At 47.0% G+C, this 10,952-nt stretch overlaps 1 long non-coding RNA gene across 1 annotated transcript; it reads right to left on the bottom strand.

The window, feature by feature from the left end:
- Nucleotides 1-1,260: 1,260 nt before the first annotated feature.
- On the bottom strand, nucleotides 1,261-2,987 carry LOC147345833 (uncharacterized). The gene is made up of 2 exons (XR_015153369.1): nucleotides 2,781-2,987; nucleotides 1,261-2,218 (listed from the first exon to the last, which is right to left on the bottom strand). It is a non-coding gene; the product is annotated as an uncharacterized LOC147345833 (long non-coding RNA).
- Nucleotides 2,988-10,952: the final 7,965 nt, after the last annotated feature.

The following is a 10,952-nucleotide window of genomic DNA, read 5'->3' as shown; positions in this document are numbered from 1 at the left end:
GTTGTCCCATTGGAACTGGGGTTCACACTTGACTTGTCTGATTTCATGATGGAGGAAGCATGTCCCAGACAAAAGGAGAGGTGATCACAGAAATTTTGGACCCACTGGATGGCAGATTTGACTGGAAGGCAAGAGTACTTTTTTTATATATAAGAAAACATAATAATGCTTAGTGACTGCCAAATTAAAGGGGGGAAGATTGTAATTATATCTATAGGTGGCTGAAAGCATAGATTATAATTCAGCATCCATTTCTAATAAAAAGTCTGAAATAAAACAGGAGCAGAGGGAACTTGCCTGAGTGGGATGAAGGCTAAGACCAGCCCACTGTGAGCATAATATGAGACCAGCAGTTCTCACCTGAGCTTTTCCCCGGAACCAGCTAATCTGTTTCTAGTCTATGATTATTTTAAAAATATCCCTTACGTTTCCCAGGCTAAGGGAAAGTCAATCTGGGTCTTCTGTTTCTTAAACTCACGAAAAGTTGAGAACTGTAGATGTGGAAGAAGTGAAGTCAAGTGGCTCAGTCGTGTCCGACTCTTTGTGACCCCATGGACTGTAGCCCACCAGGCTCCTCAGTCCATGGAATTTTCCAGGCAAGAGTTCTGGAGTGGGTTGCCATTTCCTTCTCCAGGGGATCTTCTCAACCCAGGGATTGAACCCAGGTCTCCCGCACTGCAGGCAGACGCTTTACCATCTGAGCCACCAGGGAAGCCTATAGACGTCGGTAGAGGGTTATAATAACACCACTGATTCTCACGGGCAATGAAGTCCATCAACTTCCCATGTCCTTCCCTCACATCCTCTTCCTCAGACCTTCTAAAACCACTGAAATTTCAAAGTCTATTAAAAGCGAATTAAGGGCTTCCCTGGTAGCTCAGATGGTAAAGTGTCTGTTTACAATGCGGGAGACCTGGGTTCCATCCCTGGGTCGGGAAGATCTGCTGGAGAAGGAAATGGCAATCCATTCCAGTACTATTGCCTGGAAAATCCCATGGACAGAGGAGCCTGGTAGGCTACAGTCCATGGGGTCACAAAGAGTTGGACACGACTGAGCGACTTCACTTTCCAGAAGCCCAGTGGTTAGCAGTCCATGCTTCCACTTCAGGGTGCATGGGTTCAATCCTTGACTGGTGAACTAAGATCCCACAGGCCACACAGTGCAGAAAAAAAAAAAAAAAGAATTAACCTTTAGATAAGCCTCAAGAGCATTCACAGCAACACTATCGATTTCTTTGTTTAAATATGCTCAGAACTTGGTTATGCTGAACTTCCAACCTCTTGTATTTCTTATAATCAGCTCACAGTGTTTGTTGATTACAAATGTAAACTCACTTTGGCTAAACCATGTGGAGGTGGGTGTCTGTGGTCCCTGTAATGAGGACCATGTTTGTTCTGGGATCCCCAGTTCAGTAAGTGTGTGTGTGGGAGCAGCAGGAACATCTCCTCTTGCAAATGAACTAGAACGACAGGAAACAAGTGAGAATTAAAAACACACAGGCAAAGTGCTCACTCCAGTGCCTGGGCCCCGGCGAGCAGTGGGCCCAAGTCACTTGTTCTGTAGCTGGTCCTGATGACATGGTAGAAACCGTATGCATTTTGTTTTTACACAACCCTAGGATCATAAGGCAATAGGTTCTATTCTTAGATCACATTCAGTTTGTTCTGACTCTGACATGCTGTGGTTCGAGCGGTGTTCTAAGTGTCTCATAAGCAGCCCTCAGTGCTCACAGCCTTAGGAAGGGGGCCCTGATGTCATCAGGTGACTGATGTCCCCTCCCCTTTGTGGATGAAGTGAGATGCGCACGGGGGCATTAGATCACTAATGCAGGTTCAAACTCACAGCCGTGAGTCAGGACCCAGGCTCTGGCATCCTGCTTCCAAGACCATAGCTTTACCTGCTCCCCGAGGGGCCTTCTTAATGTGAGGGGATCCGTAAATAGCCAGTGACCGTTAACAGAGCAGGAGTCAGCGCTGGAGCCTGGCCAGGCATGGGGGGCAGGACCTGCAGCTGGTCACCTGGAGGGAAGTCACAGAAGCTGATGAAGGGCTGAGGAAGCCGGGCGAGGTTGCCTTCCGCTCTCTGACCCGGAGCCTGTTGAGACTTGTTCTGACTCCCGGTAGTTGCCATGTCAACAGCGTACCCTCCAAGCCCGCAAAGCATCTCCCGTTGCAGCTCCCGTGGACCTTCTGTTAGTCAAGAGTTATGGCACCCAGCCTGAGGAGGGGAGAGTGTGGAGAAAGGAGAAAGGCAGGTAGTCACTGACCCTTCATGTCCTGAAGGCTGAGTCTGTGTCAGTTGCAAAATTCCCAGATGTCCTGAATGCAAAGAAGACTCCTCTCTTTCCTCCTACCTCCTTTTTTATTTTTCCCTTCATCTTTTCACTGTTTGGAAGCTGAATCCAAATGCTTTACTAAAACTCAGTATTCATTTTCTGTAGAGAAAACTCTTCTTTGTAGACCAGGGTTTAAGCTTCATGACAGCAGGAAGGAGTGAGAGGAGGCAGGCGAGGTGGCAGACGTGAGTGTCCCTAGGGGCCGCCCTGGAATTCACACTCCTCGCAAAGCTAGGTCCTTGCTGTCTCAGTTGGAGTCTCACCGCTGCCCTAGACACGGGGTTCCTGGACCCCTCCTCAAACTTTTCTTTTCCTCTTTTGTGTAGTTGAAACAATTTGAGATGATCAAAAGAAACTGTCCTCCCAAACTAAAAGTGTAATGAAATAGCGCAGAGTCAGATGTACAACTGACAAGATTGGGCTTTATCATGTGAATTCACTTACCAGGGGAAAGGCCTCTTCTAATCAAACAGGTTTTTAAACAGAAAATGTTTCTTCTTTCCTCTCTCCTTCCCTGCTTCCTTCAGGGTTAGGAGTTGGTCTGGGAATCCACTGACTGGACTCCTCCAGGGACGGGCATGGGGTCTGCGGGCGGGCAGTGCCAGGGGAATGTCAGCGCTCCTGCTGGAGGCGCCCCTCAGCCTAGAGCGCAGGAGCCGGGCGGGTGGGGGTCAGGAGAGCTTCCCCAGAGACCCCGCCCCCAGTGACGTCACCACACCTGTGTCTGGAGGAGGAAGGAGCTTCCACCGCGAGGGCGGGCTAAGGGTCGTCATCCTGGGTTTGGGATTTTCCTTTACTTTGAGGAGGCAATGGCACCCCACTCCAGTACTCTTGCCTGGAAAATCCCATGGACGGAGGAGCCTGGTGGGCTACAGTCCATGGGGTCGCTAAGAGTCGGACACGACTGAGCGACTTCACTTTCACTTTTCACTTTGCTGCATTGGAGAAGGAAATGGCAACCCACTCCAGTGTTCTTGCCTGGAGAATCCCAGGGACAGGGGAGCCTGGTGGGCTGCCGTCCATGGGGTCACACAGAGTCGGACACGACTGAAGTGACTTAGCATAGCATAGCAAAGCATTTACTTTGAGGAAACTCCCTATTTCTGAGCATTAGTTACCTTTCCGTGTGGGTGTGTGTCGCTCATTTGTGTCCCACTCTTTGAGTCCTGGACTGTAGCCCGCTGGGCTCCTCTGTCCATGGGATTCTCCAGGCAAGAATACTGGAGTGGGTTGCCCTTTCCTCCTCCAGGGGATCTTCCTGACCCAGGGATGGAACCCGGGTTTCCAGCATTGCAGGTGGATTCTTTACCACTGAGCCACCAGGGAAGCCCCATGAGAGGGTAAAAAGTACAGATTGTGGCATTATAGATGTTTTAAGTTTTCGTTCTGTCTTTGTGATGCTCGGAGTAAAGCACTTCATTACCTGTACTTCAGCTGTGTTTTTATAAAAAGGGAAGACTCCCACTTGGTCTGTGAGGACACTTCCTGGGATATATTTTGCCCTAGAATATATATTACTCATAGTTCAGTTAGCTAGCATATCATCCACCTGACTACTTAAGCCCCAAACTTAGAAATGATCTGGGGTAAAACACATCTCCAATCCCTACATCTCTTCCATCCATCTCATATCTTGAATCCACGTCTTGCATCAAATCTTTCCTCCACAGAGGCCTGTTAAATCCAACCCAAGCTGCCATCGTTTCTTGTTTAGACTCTCACAACTGTCTCCTAACTCATCTCTAAATTTTCTGCTCACTCCTGACCAGACCGTTCTCTCCACAACAGCAAAGGTGATTATTTTAAAAGATAGTATAAAACCCAGTAAGCTGCCCTTTTCCTTAAGTCTCTCCAGCGAGTCCCATCCACGTGGCGTGGACTCTAATCCGGGCATTCAGGCTCGGGTTGCCACCCCTCCGGGCTGAACCGACAGGAGCAGGAGCCCCGGCCCCGCTTCCAGGCCTGTGTTGGGCAGGCCTCCTGGTACGGTCCCCTCCCGTCCAGCATCCCAGGGACTCCTGGAGGGTCCTGACGGTGCAAGGGATCTCGCCAGACCCCCGCCAGCTCTCAGGCTAGGCTCCATCCTCTAGAGTAGCCTCCGTGTAAGATGAAGGTACCATATGACCCCCATATGCCTTCATTTTGCCTTCTCCGTTCACTCTGACCGTCTGCTGAAAGCTTTCACCCCACAACAACCACATATAAGATTCTCTATGGTTCCATTTCTAATTGTGGCATTTTGCGTACAAAGATTTCCTTTTACTGAACATTTTAAAACTGGAGTGTTTTTCAAAAGAAATGCTTTTTTTCCTCTTCTAGATAATTGTGTCGAGTTATCTGTCATTAGCGGAAAAGGCAATGGCACCCCACTCCAGTACTCTTGCCTGGAAAATCCCATGGACGGAGGAGCCTGGTAGGCTGCAGTCCATGGGGTTGCTAAGAGTTGGACACGACTGAGCGACTTCACTTTCACTTTTTACTTTCATGCATTGGAGAAGGAAATGGCAACCCACTCCAATATTCTTGCCTGGAGAATCCCAGGGACAGAGGAGCCTAATGGGCTGCTGTCTGTGGGGTCGCAGAGTCGGACACGACTGAAGCGACTTAGCATCAGCATCAGCATCTGTCATTAGACAGTTTTAGAAGAGTTTTTTTTTTTAATAAAACCATGATAACATTCTATTAGGAAATGGTATTTCTAGTGAGAAAATTTTATTTCCAGGTCAAATGAAACCAACAGAGACCTATGGAACACCTTTTCTGTGATTTGTTATACATTCCAGTATTCTTGCCTGGGAAATCCCGTGGACAGAGGAACCTGGCAGGCTACAGTCCATGGGGCAGCAGAGAGTCAGACATGACTGAGTGACTAAGCACACACACAGTCATTATAAAAATACAAAGAATATTTAAGAACTTTCCTGCTGATAAAAAGATTATAATTGAGTCTAAGAAACAAGATATAAATCCATGATGAGTAAAATAACAATATATCACAAGATTCTTTTTTAGACTCACTGCCAGATGAATTACTTTGACATTAATTGCTTTAGCAATTCCTGTGGAAGGACTCTAGGAGGAGGTAGGATTTGAACTACATTTTGGGAGGCAGAGTTCAAGGAGCCAGAAGTCAGAAGAGCACCCCCGGCAGGTGACCTGGCAGGTGGGTGTGGGCAGAGGTGAGGAAGATCCAGGTGCATTTATAGGGAAGAAAGTAAACAGCCTTAGGATCAGACAAGGGGCAGAAAAATGACTTACTTGCTAGCAGAAGGAACTGGAAGGAAGTGTGGAAATCTAGAGTGAGTACCGAAGAATGCAAAATAGTGACTTTCTGGGTGGGATCTGATGCTTAAAGAGGTGGGTAACCCGGAAGAAGAAGATGAGACCCCAAGGTCAGAGGCGGCCAATATGCAACTGGGGAAGCTTGCTTGCTTGCTCAGTTGTGTCAGACTCTTTGAGGCCCCATGGACTGTAGACAGTCATGCTCCTCTGACCATGGGATTCTCTAGGCAAGAATACTGGAGTGAGTTGTCATTTCCTTCTCCAGGGGATCTTCCTGACCCAGGGATGGAACCTGCATCTCTCACATTGCAGGCAGATTCTTTATCACTGAGCCACCAGGGAAGCCTCTGTGGGTGACCAGTGGCAGATGCAAATGTTTATTCCCAATCTCTTCCCCCAGACGGTGTGTCTGTGATGACACCCACCTACCTATCACGTCTCCTCCTCAGGGTTTGTGACCCTGAAATGAGACAGTACCTGTGAAAGACGCTTTAAAAACCAGAAGTTGGCACACGTAATTATTTATCATCTGGAAACTGAGACATCAATAATATTTAAACAGGAGGACTTTGTGTTTAAATCAGTGCTGGGTAAATACACTTGGATTCCTTTTGGAAAGGCAGAAAGGAGTTTGGAAGCCCTTCTGATATTCAGTAACTCATCACAGGAGGCAAACATCTTTTTCAGCCTGGCGTTGGATATTCACAGTGCTAAATGTGTCATTGCAAGAGTCAAAAATGTGGAAATGAAGTTATTGGGTGAAATAGTACCATTGGGGAAGCGTGAAAACAGTTTGAAAGGCTTCTGATTACATGTTTATGCGTCTTGGCATGTGTACAAATGAGATGTAGCATCAAACAGAACTGGCGGGCCTGTTCCAAGGCCACCCAAGAACACACTGCCTACAGGGAGGAGAACCCGAAATAATTCTCCCTAGTGGGGGGCGGGCAGGGGAAGCGATTTAAAAATACAGTCACCAAATGAGAAAGGTGAAGGGGGAAGGATAAATTAGGAGTTTGGGATTAACATATACACCCAACTATATTTAAAAACATAATCCGCAAGAACCTAGGGTATAGCATAGGGAACTACACTCAATATTTTGTAATAATCTGTAAGTGAAAAGACTCTGAGAAAAGATACATATGTATGTATAATTGAATCACTTTGTGTAAACCAACTATACTTCAATAAAAGTATAATAAATAAAAATTATTTCTAGAAATCTAGAAAACTTTTTAAAGAGTCTAGAGATGAGTGGGCTTCTGCATTTATTCCTTTCTTTTCGGACCTTAGACGCACAGAACAGAGGTGACTGAGTCCTCCGTCCGTGACTATTACTGCCCTAACTCGCTCTGTTCTTCCAATCATCGCCTCTGACATTTCTACTGGGTTCCTTTCATCTTCTGTCTCCCTCTTGGAGATTTTAACTTCTCTGCCGGGGCTCCTGTTCTCTGCATTCGTGTCCCCTGTGCTGCTTGCTCACGATGGCACGCTTGTGACGGCGGCTGTCAGGTCTTTGTCAGACGACTGAAGCAGCTCCCTTGTGTCTCCCTTCATGCACTTTGAGATCTTCCTGCTTCTTGGTGCGGTGCATGGGTACCGACTGGAAGCTGGGTGTTTTGAGCGTCACGGAGTAAGAATCTGGGTGCTGCTGGCCTGTCCTAGCTGACGTCACTGCACTCGCTGGGTGGTGGAGGGGCCGCTGTCCTGTGACTGGGGGACCAGGGGACAGGCGGGTGCCCACTCGTCTGGGATGACTGGCGGGTAGGGACTGTGTGTGGTGTGGCTGGAGCAGAGGTTCCTGTCTGAAAGGACTCTGTCTTGGGGCTGCTCCTGGCCCTTTCACGAGAGACAGGGCTTCTGCTGGGGTCTCCTGGTGGCATCTGTGGTTGCCTGTCTCTTTTTCCCTAAGCCTGAGAAGCGCAGGGACCTCGCCATGTGTCATTCCTTGCATCCAGAGGCCCTTGGGGAAGCCTCCCTTCTGAGCCTGCTTATGCTTGTTTTATGTATTATGGCCAAGGTTATTAGTTATGCTTAATGAGAAGAAGAGAGGAAAAGTATGTCTACTCCATCTTCCCAGAAGGAAAATCCTCCTCATTTTTTTTAAATTTCATTTTCACATTTCTATCCTTTCAATTGAATTAAGGTTCTAAGAGAATTATGGAAAAGGACCAAGAGCATCCAAATTGGGCCTCAGCCCAGTCGCGGCTTCAACCTGAGGGTAGAAATATAAACATCAAAGATGCCACTTCATTTGTTGCTGGGCTAATGCCCTGTAACCAAGGTAACTGTGTAATTTGTCATCTAAGCAGAGGTAGACAAGCTGAGACTTAAAAGGTGCTAAAAGTATTAAGATCACGTAATTTGAATATTTGTTTAAGAAAGAATATTATATATTCATGTACATTAAAGCAAAATATAAAAGGCTTGTTTATATTATCTGAATATTAAAAAACACTTAAGCAGAATTATTATTCTTATTCCATAGTCACTTAGTTTTAAAAATTGTTGGCTGTATCCTTGCTGATCCTATATCACTCATACTTTCTAAAAATATATGCTTTTTATAATTTCATCTTATAATTTATGTCTGTATAAAATATGTTTCCTTTTTAAAGTTATGTATTGTGGTTATAGGTTCTGACATTTTCAACGCTTTTAATTGACCATAAGGAAAATAATTGTGGTAGGGTGCAGAAATACCATGTTTATTTAAAGTAGAACTTTTTTCAATTTTGTGTTTTTCATATTGAAATTGTAAATATTTTAGCTTGAATATTGTGTTGGCAGATATTTTGTCCCATGAAAAGTACCTTTTTTGGCACTGATTTGTATGAAGCAAAGTGCATTCAATAACTTGTCTCTAATTATAATTTTTAGTGTTTTATTAAATCTAGATATTTCAAAATCATAGATCTTTTCAATTTTATTCCACCTAGTATAGAATCAGATCAGATCAGTTGTTCAGTCGTGTCCGACTCTGCGACCTCATGAATCACAGCACGCCAGGCCTCCCTGTCCATCACCAACTCCCGGAGTTCACTCAGACTCATGTCCATCGAGTAAGTGATGCCATCCAGCCATCTCATCCTCTGTCGCCCCCTTCTCCTCCTGCCCCCAATCCCTCCCAGCATCAGAGTCTTTTCCAATGAGTCAACTCTTTGCATGAGGTGGCCAAAGTACTGAAGTTTCAGCTTTAGCATCATTCCTTCCAAAGAAATCCCAGGGCTGATCTCCTTCAGAATGGACTGGTTGGATCTCCTTGCAGTCCGAGGGACTCTCAAGAGTCTTTTCCAACACCACAGTTCAAAAGCATCAATTCTTCAGCGCTCAGCTTTCTTCACAGTCCAACTCTCACATCCATACATGACCACTGGAAAAACCATAGCCTTGACTAGACGGACCTTTGTTGGCAAAGTAATGTCTCTGCTTTTGAATATGGTATCTAGGTTGGTCGTAACTTTCCTTCCAAGGAGTAAGCATCTTTTAATTTCATGGCTGCAGTCAATAGCCATATGTAAAATTTAATTTTTCCCATTAAAAATGAGAATTCTAGCAAAAGATGCTTTCTAGATTGGCCTATTCTGAGGCATAATTGCAGAATGTTGGGTTACATCTCGTGCAGTTGGAGCTGTCGCCGTTTAACCTGCGGAGTCTCCACAGGGCTGATGCACAGATGTCCCGCTTGTGGGTCGTCCAGTTTCCAGGAGAAATCCTCTGGCATCTCCTCTCTGGAATCTGGACTAAAGGTTCCTGACTACAGCAGCATTCGTAGGACCCACTTCCCGAATGTTCAAGATTACCGCAGGGCCCTGCGAGGACTTACAGTCAAGTCTTCCGAAGCTCAAACAGCTCTGCAGCCTGGTTGATGATGAGCTGCAGACAGAAAGCGCCAGGGATGAGCCGCAGTGCTTCTTATTAAAGTCACTGTCGGCTCTGAACCGGTTCCTGTGTGTGTGTGTGTGTGTGTGTGTGAGAGTGTGAATTCTGACAACTGGGACACGTCTATGAATTGTGTGCCCCACAACAATGTCAAATAAAACTTGAGTTCATGGGTTTTATTTTAGCAAGAACTTTGCTTTCACCCTGAGACTATACTGTACCGAGTTCTACGTTTGTGCTGTTGTCACTCAGTCCTGTAAACACTTGAGCGAGGAGCGATAAACCACACACTCGGGACCCTCCCCCCAAGCACGCGGGCCACTCACCCTCCTGAGACCCAGCCCTGCGGGGCCTTCCGCCCCGCCCGCCGCCCTCTCTCCCACCGGCCGCTGTCCCCACGGCTGGACACGAACTCCAGCGCACAGTTCTGATCAACTTCAAAGTGACGCTGTAACTTCCCCTTACCGTCCGTGTCAGATAAAACCCTGACCTAGTTTTCCTATATTAGGATGCGGGACTCAAGTTGTAGCATTATGTTTGTTCTGTATTTCTCCTTTTGATCAGCATATTTATATTTGTTTGTGTTGTACTCAGAGTTACAATGTTTACTTACACTGTCTGATGTTTAGTTCATTTTGAGGCTCAAATATTCATGTTACACTAGAACTCTTCTATGTCTGCTACTGCTGCTAAGTCACTTCAGTCGTGTCCGACTCTCTGCGACCCCATAGGCGGCAGTCCACCAGGCTCCCCCATCCCTGGGATTCTCCAGGCAAGAACACTGGAGTGGGTTGCCATTTCCTTCTCCAATGCATGAAAGTGAAAAGTCAAAGTGAAGTCGCTCAGTCATGTCCGACTCTTCACGACCCCATGGACTGCAGCCTACCAGGCTCCTCCATCCATGGGATTTTCCAGGCAAGAGTGCTGGAGTAGGGTGCCACTGCATTCTCTAACTCTTCTATGTCAGATATATTTATTATTATGCTTTCTGCTGCATTTAGGTTGGCTCAGAGGAGTTCAGTGGGTAAAAGATCAGGTGAAACGTGGGCACTCTGGGGCCTGGGTGCCATCAAGCCGGGGACCAGAGCTATCTGGGGTTGTCGGGGTGTCGCCCTCACTCTCTAAGGTGCCTCTGGTCCGTCCCAGCCCTGAAGCCCTGACTGTACTGCGGTCGTTCTGAGATGCTCCCTGATCCCGGGTGAGGTCAGACCAACCCTGCCTTCCCGGGAGGCTCCCTCAGGTCACCAGCCCTGGAGGACTCTGGACACTTGCTGCAGGGCCTTTAATGCCGCGGAAGAAGCTGAGGACCATGACGCCATCCTGTGGCAGGACCAGATGGGGGGACAGGGACACAGTGAGAAACAGATGGAGAGGGGGAGAGAGAGGGGGAGAGGGGGAGAGAGAAGCGGAGAGACAGAGAGAGGGGGAGAGACAGAGAGAGGGGGAGAG

This window comes from Bos grunniens, chromosome 24 (genome assembly GCF_055505025.1).
Source record: "Bos grunniens cultivar Pamir isolate PY7600 chromosome 24, Bosgru_T2T1.0, whole genome shotgun sequence".
Lineage (NCBI taxonomy): Eukaryota > Metazoa > Chordata > Mammalia > Artiodactyla > Bovidae > Bos > Bos grunniens.
Note: the sequence above shows the minus strand (reverse complement) of the source record. Positions and strands in the feature narration are given on the sequence as shown.